Here is a 9,120-nt window from a genome sequence, read left to right on the forward strand (position 1 = left end):
AATTCTCTGAAAGAACTGAGGACTGAGAATTTTCATTCATACACACAACACAAAGGCCCAAACTCTCTTAGACCTACAGATTGTTCATTCATGGTAATTTCTCACTTCAGTCCAAGGAAGGATACCCTGAAAAAAATGCTCCTGTGGCTTAAAGAAGGTCACAGCATGTTTGTAGATGCATTGTTATATTTTAACTGAGCACATTCCACCATTAGTAGAAAAGGTCACCCTTATGATTAGGTGTCGTTTGTTGAAGGTTGAGGAGCCAATTTCTGTGGTGGTCTCCTCTCAAGGTCAGCCTATTTTAAATGTCACTTGAGAATACTATAACCTGCTTCTCAACACCCTGAGACCGAAATGCATATATAAATAAACCTGGCAGCCTTCAATATCCTTTTGAATCAGAGAACACATAGTTGTCTTTTTCCTTTTGTAAAAAATCACTGGGTTAACCATATCGTACCTAATGCCTGTATAGTGATACGTTCCAAAACTTTGGCTTTGCTCTCTTTAACTCATTAAAGGACCCATATCCTTTATTTCATGTATTTTATTATCATCCTCAAGGTCCACTTATGAGTGTTTGTATGGTTTCATTCATCAAAAATAGTCATAATTCATTTTTACATGACCATTTTCAACCTCTGTTTAACCAGCCGCTTTAAACAGGTTTTTAGTTACCGTGCCTGTACGACTGATATATGTGAATACAACAAAACTGATCAGCCTAGTATTGTGGCTTGTTCAAAAAGCAGTTTAAAGCACATTTATGACTTTTAACTGACTTAGAATTTAGACTTTTTAAATGCTTTAACCCTATACCTTAATTTTTTTATTTTTTAAAAAACAAATGATTATTCAATTTTGTCACTACTGAAAGAATCATAACACACCAAACCTGTACCAGATGTTTCAGTGGTGACAACTTCAGCTAATTTGCAGCAGAACTCAAAAAAAATATGCAGTTCAAGGCTAGCAAACACACTTTGAATGGTTCAAATCATAAAAGCATATTTATTTTTCATTAAAACACAAAAAAAGGTCATACACTGGCTTACATCTGGCCACATTTACTTCAAAGCAATAGGAAATAATTGCTCATCATGTGGCCCTGAGGGACAGGGATGCAGTTTCATTTCTTGCTCTAAAATGCATGGCTCTGGGTAAAAAAAGGCTCCATCTATGAACTAAAACTTTTTGTATTTTGGCGGTGACATGAAAATGTGGATTTTTTTTTTATTTAAAGATTAGTTTATAGAAACTAAAAATAAATGTTTAAAAAGATAATTTTAAAAGACCCCTCCTAATAGAAAGCATGCTATAAATGTTGGTTGATTTTTTTATATATATATTTTTATATATTTTATACATATTTAGCTTATTGCTTAATTAATCTTAATTAATACCTTGATTTTAAATACATTACATGGTAATTCTTGTAAATTTCTAAGGTCTGAATACTTGTTTTGTAAATAGTTTTAAACTTGTTAAACTGTAGGACTGCTGTTAGATCTAATTCAGTAGAACAGGTTATATATGGCCTTATGTACTTATGGTATATTTTAATACAATATTTCTGCACTATGCAAAACAGATTTTTTTAAAAGTGGGAATATTTGGTTTTCCTTGATATGGGCCATTTAAAATCAGCCCTCAGAGTAACTGCTGCATGTTTATGTTCATGCTGGTCATAGCAAAATGGATAATCATATGAAATTGGTTCACTGTGTTTTCTATCACTGTATAAGAGAAGCTCCATGCTGGCTTTATTGTTGGAAGTTCTGCAATAGTTTAAATGAGTTCAGGTCACGATGGACAGGTGACCTGTCCAGGGTGTATTCTGCCTTCCACCAGATGACTGCTGGGACAGGCTGTAGCACCCCACCCCCGCGAGCCTGAGGGAGAAGCGGCTTAGAAAATGGATGGATGGATGGAGTTTCAAAATAATGTGTCAAAATAAATGTAGCAGCATTAAAATCACATACTAAACAAGAAAAGCACATGAAACAGCAGAAATGTGTTTTTTGCATAGACCTTGATGTTAATGACATTTTGCTGTTTCACAGAAATGAAAAATAAACAGTGAGTCTATCACACTGAACCACAACACAATGTAAAATCACTGAGGAAATGCCATTCTATCAGTTCCTTAAAACTATGGTTGCCTTTTTCTACCATATTAATAGGTGCCATTAATCCAACAGCCTATATATTTTTCTAAAAACCAACCCTCTCATGTGGACCTGCTCACTCTGAATTATTATGGTGGTGACATGACCAATACTCTGACCTCTTCTCCCCATTAATCTTGTACAGTCGGATGCACTCTTGGCAGTAAAGAAAGAATTAAAGGAAGAGGAGGAATGGCGATAAAGGCACCATATAATTTTCGCTCCACCCACTCTGCTGTTTCTTTAATAAACATCTGTAGAACAGCCAGGTCTACGCCTGCCACCCGCCTCCTCTCTCAGCCCATAGCAATGAAAACGAATTACAACCAGGCAATGAGATGGAACCGTGGCCTTTTCCCAGCGGGCATCTGACTGCCTTTTGCCCCTTCATCTGCCGAGCAGTCAAGAAAGAGGAGTGGCTGGTCAAAAAATATTAAATAAATGTACTATCTCACTGTAAATCTATACATTATAATTGCATCAGGTTGGACAATAAAAAATCATACTGCAGTTCTGTCCCACTGTATTGGTGTTCAGTGGTCTGGCATCGCAACATACTGCAACAGATCTCATTCATTTACTATATGACGCATCAGTCCAGTCATAACCAATTGCATGGGACCAGAACATTGAATTTAGGTGAAGTCTAGCAGAGCTGAACTTTAAATGAATTAATCTGACCAATGCAACATGATCACCCAATCAGGTGGCATGTGGTCTTTGAGTTGTCCGTTTGTGATGAACAAGACAATCTCAAATGTTCAGCACTGTCTTTGTTGTTGTCGTTTTTTTTTTTTTTTTAATAAGTAGGTTTTTTTTAACGAAGTAGAGTTACTAATAATTGAACCAATAACTGAACTAATAATGTAAAAGTCAGAGGAGTCAGGGCGGATTTTCCAGGGGTTTTTCAAACCAAGACATACATCTTCATGTATTAATGTTACATGCACAGACTCAAAAAGAAGGTCCAGCTTAATGCTTAGGCCTCAAATGCAAAAGCTGCATTATACTGATGATGTTAATCATTCATTTAAATCTTTAGAGGAAACATCCTGCACCAAGTTTTCACTGAGTTCTCTTTGAATACTCTTTCAACATGCTTGTGATCATCAAATTCATGATGATATAAAATGTTCCACCACATGTTGGGTGCAATTACACATTTCAACCAGAGATGTCTCCAAATCCCCAAATGTTACATAGTGCTGCTTCGAACCCTTCTGCTTTTGGAACAGTTTGAAATGCATATTCTCCATATCATAGATCATTCAATGTGCACTCAGAATTACTTCAAATACTGTTGCAGTGCATATGCCAACAATATATACATATTACATGTAATAAATAAGTAAAGACATAAGCTGAGTGTAGTAGTAGAAGGTTATTTTTATGCCTCTATAGTTCGGCACATATCTAACTTACAAAGGAATCTTCACATTCAAGTAGTGATGTAACAATATTCAAGACAAGACAGGGAAGATGAGGGCTGTAAATACACAGATTAGAAACACCTGAGAACCAAAATTGCTGGGAGTGGTTACCAGCTATAGACAGGTGGCAGTGTTTATGAAGGCATGGGGCTAAGAAGGTGATAGAAAGGGGCAGGGCCAGACCAGGGAAACTGTGAACCAAGGATTCTTACAAACCATCAGTGCTAGCTCAACCGAATAATTGACATGAGCAGCTGTTTAAGGCCACACAGCCACCAGGTGGCCCCGTAACTTCTAGGTGATTACTGTACCATTATGTTGTCTATGATGCTCCAGTGAGGTGAAAAAAGTAATTGTTTACTAATTCCTGGTTAATTGTATAGTATATTAGCTAGTAATATGCAGGGCTCAAAAAAATCCTACTTTGGATCCTAAAAGACTAGAGCCAATCCGGAATGCATGATGAACTTTCTGACAAATAAAAGCAATGATACAAAATAAAAGATACTCACATATTTATGCGAGACCATCCCCTTAAATGAAATAAATAAAAATAAAAAACATCCAAGTGGGAAGACACTGGGATGAATGTTGACACCCTTTTGAAATAATTAGTGTTGACTGCAAAACCTTATCAGCTTTGACTTCTGCCCTCAAAATCCAATTTTATCCGATTTTAACTTAAAAATTATTATTATTTAGGAACATGTAAAAGGAACATAATGTAGTCATGCAGAATATGTTCACTTCTTAATTATACTCAAATTAGAGCATTTATTAAATAAATATTGACTCAAGACCTCATTTCAAGTGGATTACACAGAGAAAGCCATTATAAACTACCACATGGGATCAACTGAAAGAAGAGGATGCATTCACGCCCAATGCCAGCCTGGACTAATGTAAATGTACCAAAAGGTTGCTGTTTCAGGATAGGGCTCTGAACTCCATTGCAAAGTAAAGTTAGCCCCTAAACTGACCTTGATTTTGTGACTACGTGATCACTCACTGGCTGTCTTTTATTTAATCTGACAGGATCAAGACTCTAGCATTGGTCAGGCATGACCACATCGCACCCTGTGGTGATGATCAGAGCACTAATTCAGTCTCTCATCACAGAAGCTGCTTACTCATTACTGTAATGTACAGCTAGCATTGGTGTCTCAAATGCTCAGAGCAGAGACACAGACGAACTGTGTACAGTAATAGAATAATCATTTTAGGAAAGTGTCTCTTTAATTAATGGAACCACACCAGAGGGAGCTATTGGTAATGCAATGCAGGCTCTGCTTGTGTTCACTGTGAATTATTCATGTTATTTAGGTGGCGTCAGCTTCCACTTTCCTCTAATAACCCTGACCCCAAGGACCCCTGACTCTGACAATCAAGTGCATGGCAATTGGTCTCGGTGATTTAGAGTGCCTGAATTCAGACACTACAGGCCGTAAAACACTTTAGACAGAGAGGGGGGATGCCCCCTGCCCTCCAGGCGTGTGTTGTGCTGGGGACTGTGTTGGGTCTGTGACTATGTAGATGTTTGATCAAAGTAAAAGCATCATTATCAGAATTCTGCCATCAGATTGGCATGTTGGATAATGGATGTTAAGGAATAGAAGGTCAGAGTCAACATCAGCTCTATCTCGGTCTACTCAGATAGACATACATGAACCGCAATTTAAAATGATGGAAATCATGATAATATCATGTGATTGTTCACCACTCAAATTTAAGCCAATGTAAGCAGACCAACCAAAATTTTATTGGTGCAAAGTGATTTGCCAACCATATGCCTACATAATCAATGCTGTAAAGTCAACACTGAGCGCTGGTATACCTGCCGTCTGGCCCGTAATCCCAGCCTTGTGCTCATTGTGCATTGCTTTTATCATATAGTATCTGTAGTACTTTATGACCACCAATAGAACTGAAGTCTCAGCATTATGTTTCTTTTGACTAATCTCTAGATGAGGGTTGTTTATTTGATTACAACATTTTTGGGTTTGGGGAATGTCTTAGGGAACCGTTTCAAAATTGATGTCTCCAAGTAAAATGTAATTTATACGCACAGTATCACAGCATTTGCCCAGAAGAGACATAAGAGGCGCTGGCGTGCTGCCATGACTGATCTTTAAACAAGGCACTCATGCACTTATGCACTTAGAGCGCTCTCTCTGTGAATGATGCCTTAGCAGGACTGCCGTATGAACTCTATTTTCATTGCCATTCTTTATCCAGGCAAAGACAATATAGATTCTCCATAATATAAAACTCAATCTGCCATCTATAGCTACTGCATATGGGTAGTGTTGAGATGATGCATGCAGAGAAGTATATGATGAAGTGTTGTATCTCCTTTCAGCAGCCATCACTTTCTTATAAATGACAGCTTGTACTGAAAGCATTTCTAAACCCTGCAGGCCTAATGCAACAGCAGGACTAAAACAAAGGTCTCATTTTGGTATCTAGCACCATCTAGTGGCACTCTCATAGATTGACTGTAATTGCTGGCGCTTCAAAGGCAGCATTTTTAATCTGATTCCTGTCTATCTGTCACATCTAAGGCAAGCAGATGATTCTGAAAGTGGTGTGGGTGGAGTTTTCACTCTTTTCTGCTTGATCAGCATGAATATGAGAACAACTTAGAACAGAGGTTACCAACATTATTATCGCAACTATTACCAACTAATTAATAGTAATAATATTAGTATTATTATTATTATTATTGTTGTCATTATTATCAGTAGTAGTAGTAGCAGTAGTTATAGTAGTAGTAGAGGTAGTTGTAGTAGGAATAATAGTAATAGTATTAATGTAAAAAAATATTAGAATCTTTATTTATGGTTTACCTATTGCCATTAAAATGTTCATAAACTAATTTTATGTGACATTAAACATCACATCACTGTATGACCTTGTGCATATGTAGGTATAAGTGGCTGCTTTCAGGTCATGACAAAAATGGAGAAAATGATGACATTAACCAACTTTTTATATGGATTGCAAACCCAGAAAAAAGCACAAAAACGATATCAAGAAGAAAGAGCATCATTCAAACAAAATACGCTGACATTCATTGGATTCTAATGCACCAAGTCCATTGTGTGTGATGTGTGAGAAGCAGGTAGCGAATGAGGCTATAAAGCCATTCAGTTACTGTGCCATTTGGAGGCAAAACATGCCTTGACAATAGCAAAACATAGGCTAATTATGTGGGTCACAGCATTATCAACCCCTCTACGCCACCCAGCCCCCTGACAGTAGTTAAAAGAATCGGGAACCCCTGCTTTTGAAAAAAACTAATGTATGTGATTTTTCTTGTGCTAATTCAGTGAGCAAAGGTCTGAAAACTTCATAGAAATGGTTCGGTAAGACATTCTCGGTCTGTCTCAGCCCAAGAATTGCACTATTACAGTGCAATGGTTGTAGCTCCAAATTTGCATCTTGTAGTCACGTAGTTGAAACGTTTATTTGCAAAACGCAGCGAATCCCCGATGACTACTATCAGCTCCTTTGGGTCAACTAGTAGTAGGAAAAAGCATTAAAATGATTGTTTACGGTAATCAACAGTGCAGTACAGATGCGGCAGATAGAGATTAGGTTGAAAAATGCTGAAGCACATCTTTAAATAAGCACTACATTGGGTCCTATTCTGATGCTTCTTGCTACTGGTTAAATTTGAAATTCTGCCTGACCTTAAACAGCCAGTGCAAACCTCTTGGGTGACCTGCCAATCTGGGGGAGGGTCTGTTTCTAACTCCTCTCTGCATGTGGACAGACTTCAAATGTAGCTGACAGTCTGGTGCTTGTTCTCTGGACCACTGTCATGGCAAAATGCAGGCTGACAGGCCTAGCATTGTGTTAGGCGCGCACACACACACTCACATGCGTCTCGGTAAAGGGTCTAACTCCTCAGGGAGTGGTGGGATTGTTTACTTTAAAAGTTTGCCATGCTTCAGTGAACCTCTCGCGCCTGTCCGCTCACATTTCAGGCTCTTCTCATCTTCCTTTGGCCTGCACATACGTCTTTCCTGCCCTCTAATAACCAGAGCACTGAAATCATTCATTTAAGCTTTCTACCGCCCATTACAGCCCTGGCTCCAGTGCTCTATGTTTAGAGCTAAAATAATTATGGTACCGCCTTCCACACAACCAAATTACAGCTAAGACACTTTCAATGTAGGCTGCCCTGTGCTTGTTAGGTTGGTTCCAGTGCGCTATTCCCTGTGTTGATGGTTATTGTCATTAATGTCGTAATATGAGTGACTAATTAACCCATTTAACCTTCTTCTATTTATACGGAGGTGTCTCCTTGAAATTGTATCATTTTTCCATCCCTGTCGAATGCGTGATAATGCAACAGGAGGGAGACATCTGCTGGTAGGTAAAGAACATGAATCCACAGCTTTTTCCCCTGCATACAGATCATGTTTATTGTCCTTTTGCCACAGATGAATTCAAACATAAATATGTATATCCTCTCAAACCTATTTGATTTTGTAAGTCTCCAATACATCCTCTTAGGAGCACCTCTTAGGAGCACTGCAGAGCACAGTTTCTGTTTGAGCTTAACATATGAGCTTAACATATATGAAGAAACTAAAATACAAAATATAAAATGTGCTATAATGTTTGCATGGGCCACATTTTTGTTTCCGATTTTTTCCCAATGTTTCAGCAAATAAAACATATAGTGTGATTTCCTTTCGTAGCACTTTAATGGACCCATACTCTACATTTTTCTTGAGGTCAACTTACAACATTTTCTCATTTCTATGTGCCAAAATGGTCATGATTCATTTTTACATGACCCTTTTTTACAACCTCACTCATATAAATAAAAGTAAACAACAACAGGCTGTATGTGTTACTGTGCCTTTAAGACTGGTGTGTGTAAATGGCCTCTGTTCTGGATGGCTGTCCTGTATTGCACCTCATTCAAAAAAAAACATCTCTGAGCTGAAACACTCCTTAGAATTTCAATATGAAAGAGCAGGGCTAAACTGCTGTAGGCTGAATGGGTTGAATAGGATGTGTGTAAATGATATCACGAAAACATGCTGCTTGTGCAGTTGAAGTTACTATTTATGGACCATATGAACTGGGTTATGAATATAAACAATGTTTATATATTTCTGTTTATTCAAACGCCTTTGTTCAAAAAAGTGAGGGAAATTTGGTTTTCTATGACGTGCTCTCTGCACAAAAGAAGTCCAAGAAGTGTTGCATGAGTGACAACCCTGGTGAATATTTGTAACAACAAAGTTTCTCAAATTGTGCCAAACCTATACCCAAAAACAAGCCCATTCACCAAGCCCCCCCCCCCCCCCCCCCCACAAGCATACAATTTAACTTTTTTAAATTGAAGTGTTTGTAAAGATCTTTAAGCTTTCACAAATGCACTTTTCTCTCAGTCCATATAGTCCATTCATGAAAGCGAAGCTGCAAAAACATATGGTTTTTGAACGCATTATTTTAATGACGTCACCAAAACCCACCCACCAATTCAGCCTACAGCAGTT

Source organism: Pygocentrus nattereri, chromosome 7, assembly GCF_015220715.1.
Source record: "Pygocentrus nattereri isolate fPygNat1 chromosome 7, fPygNat1.pri, whole genome shotgun sequence".
Classification (NCBI taxonomy): domain Eukaryota; kingdom Metazoa; phylum Chordata; class Actinopteri; order Characiformes; family Serrasalmidae; genus Pygocentrus; species Pygocentrus nattereri.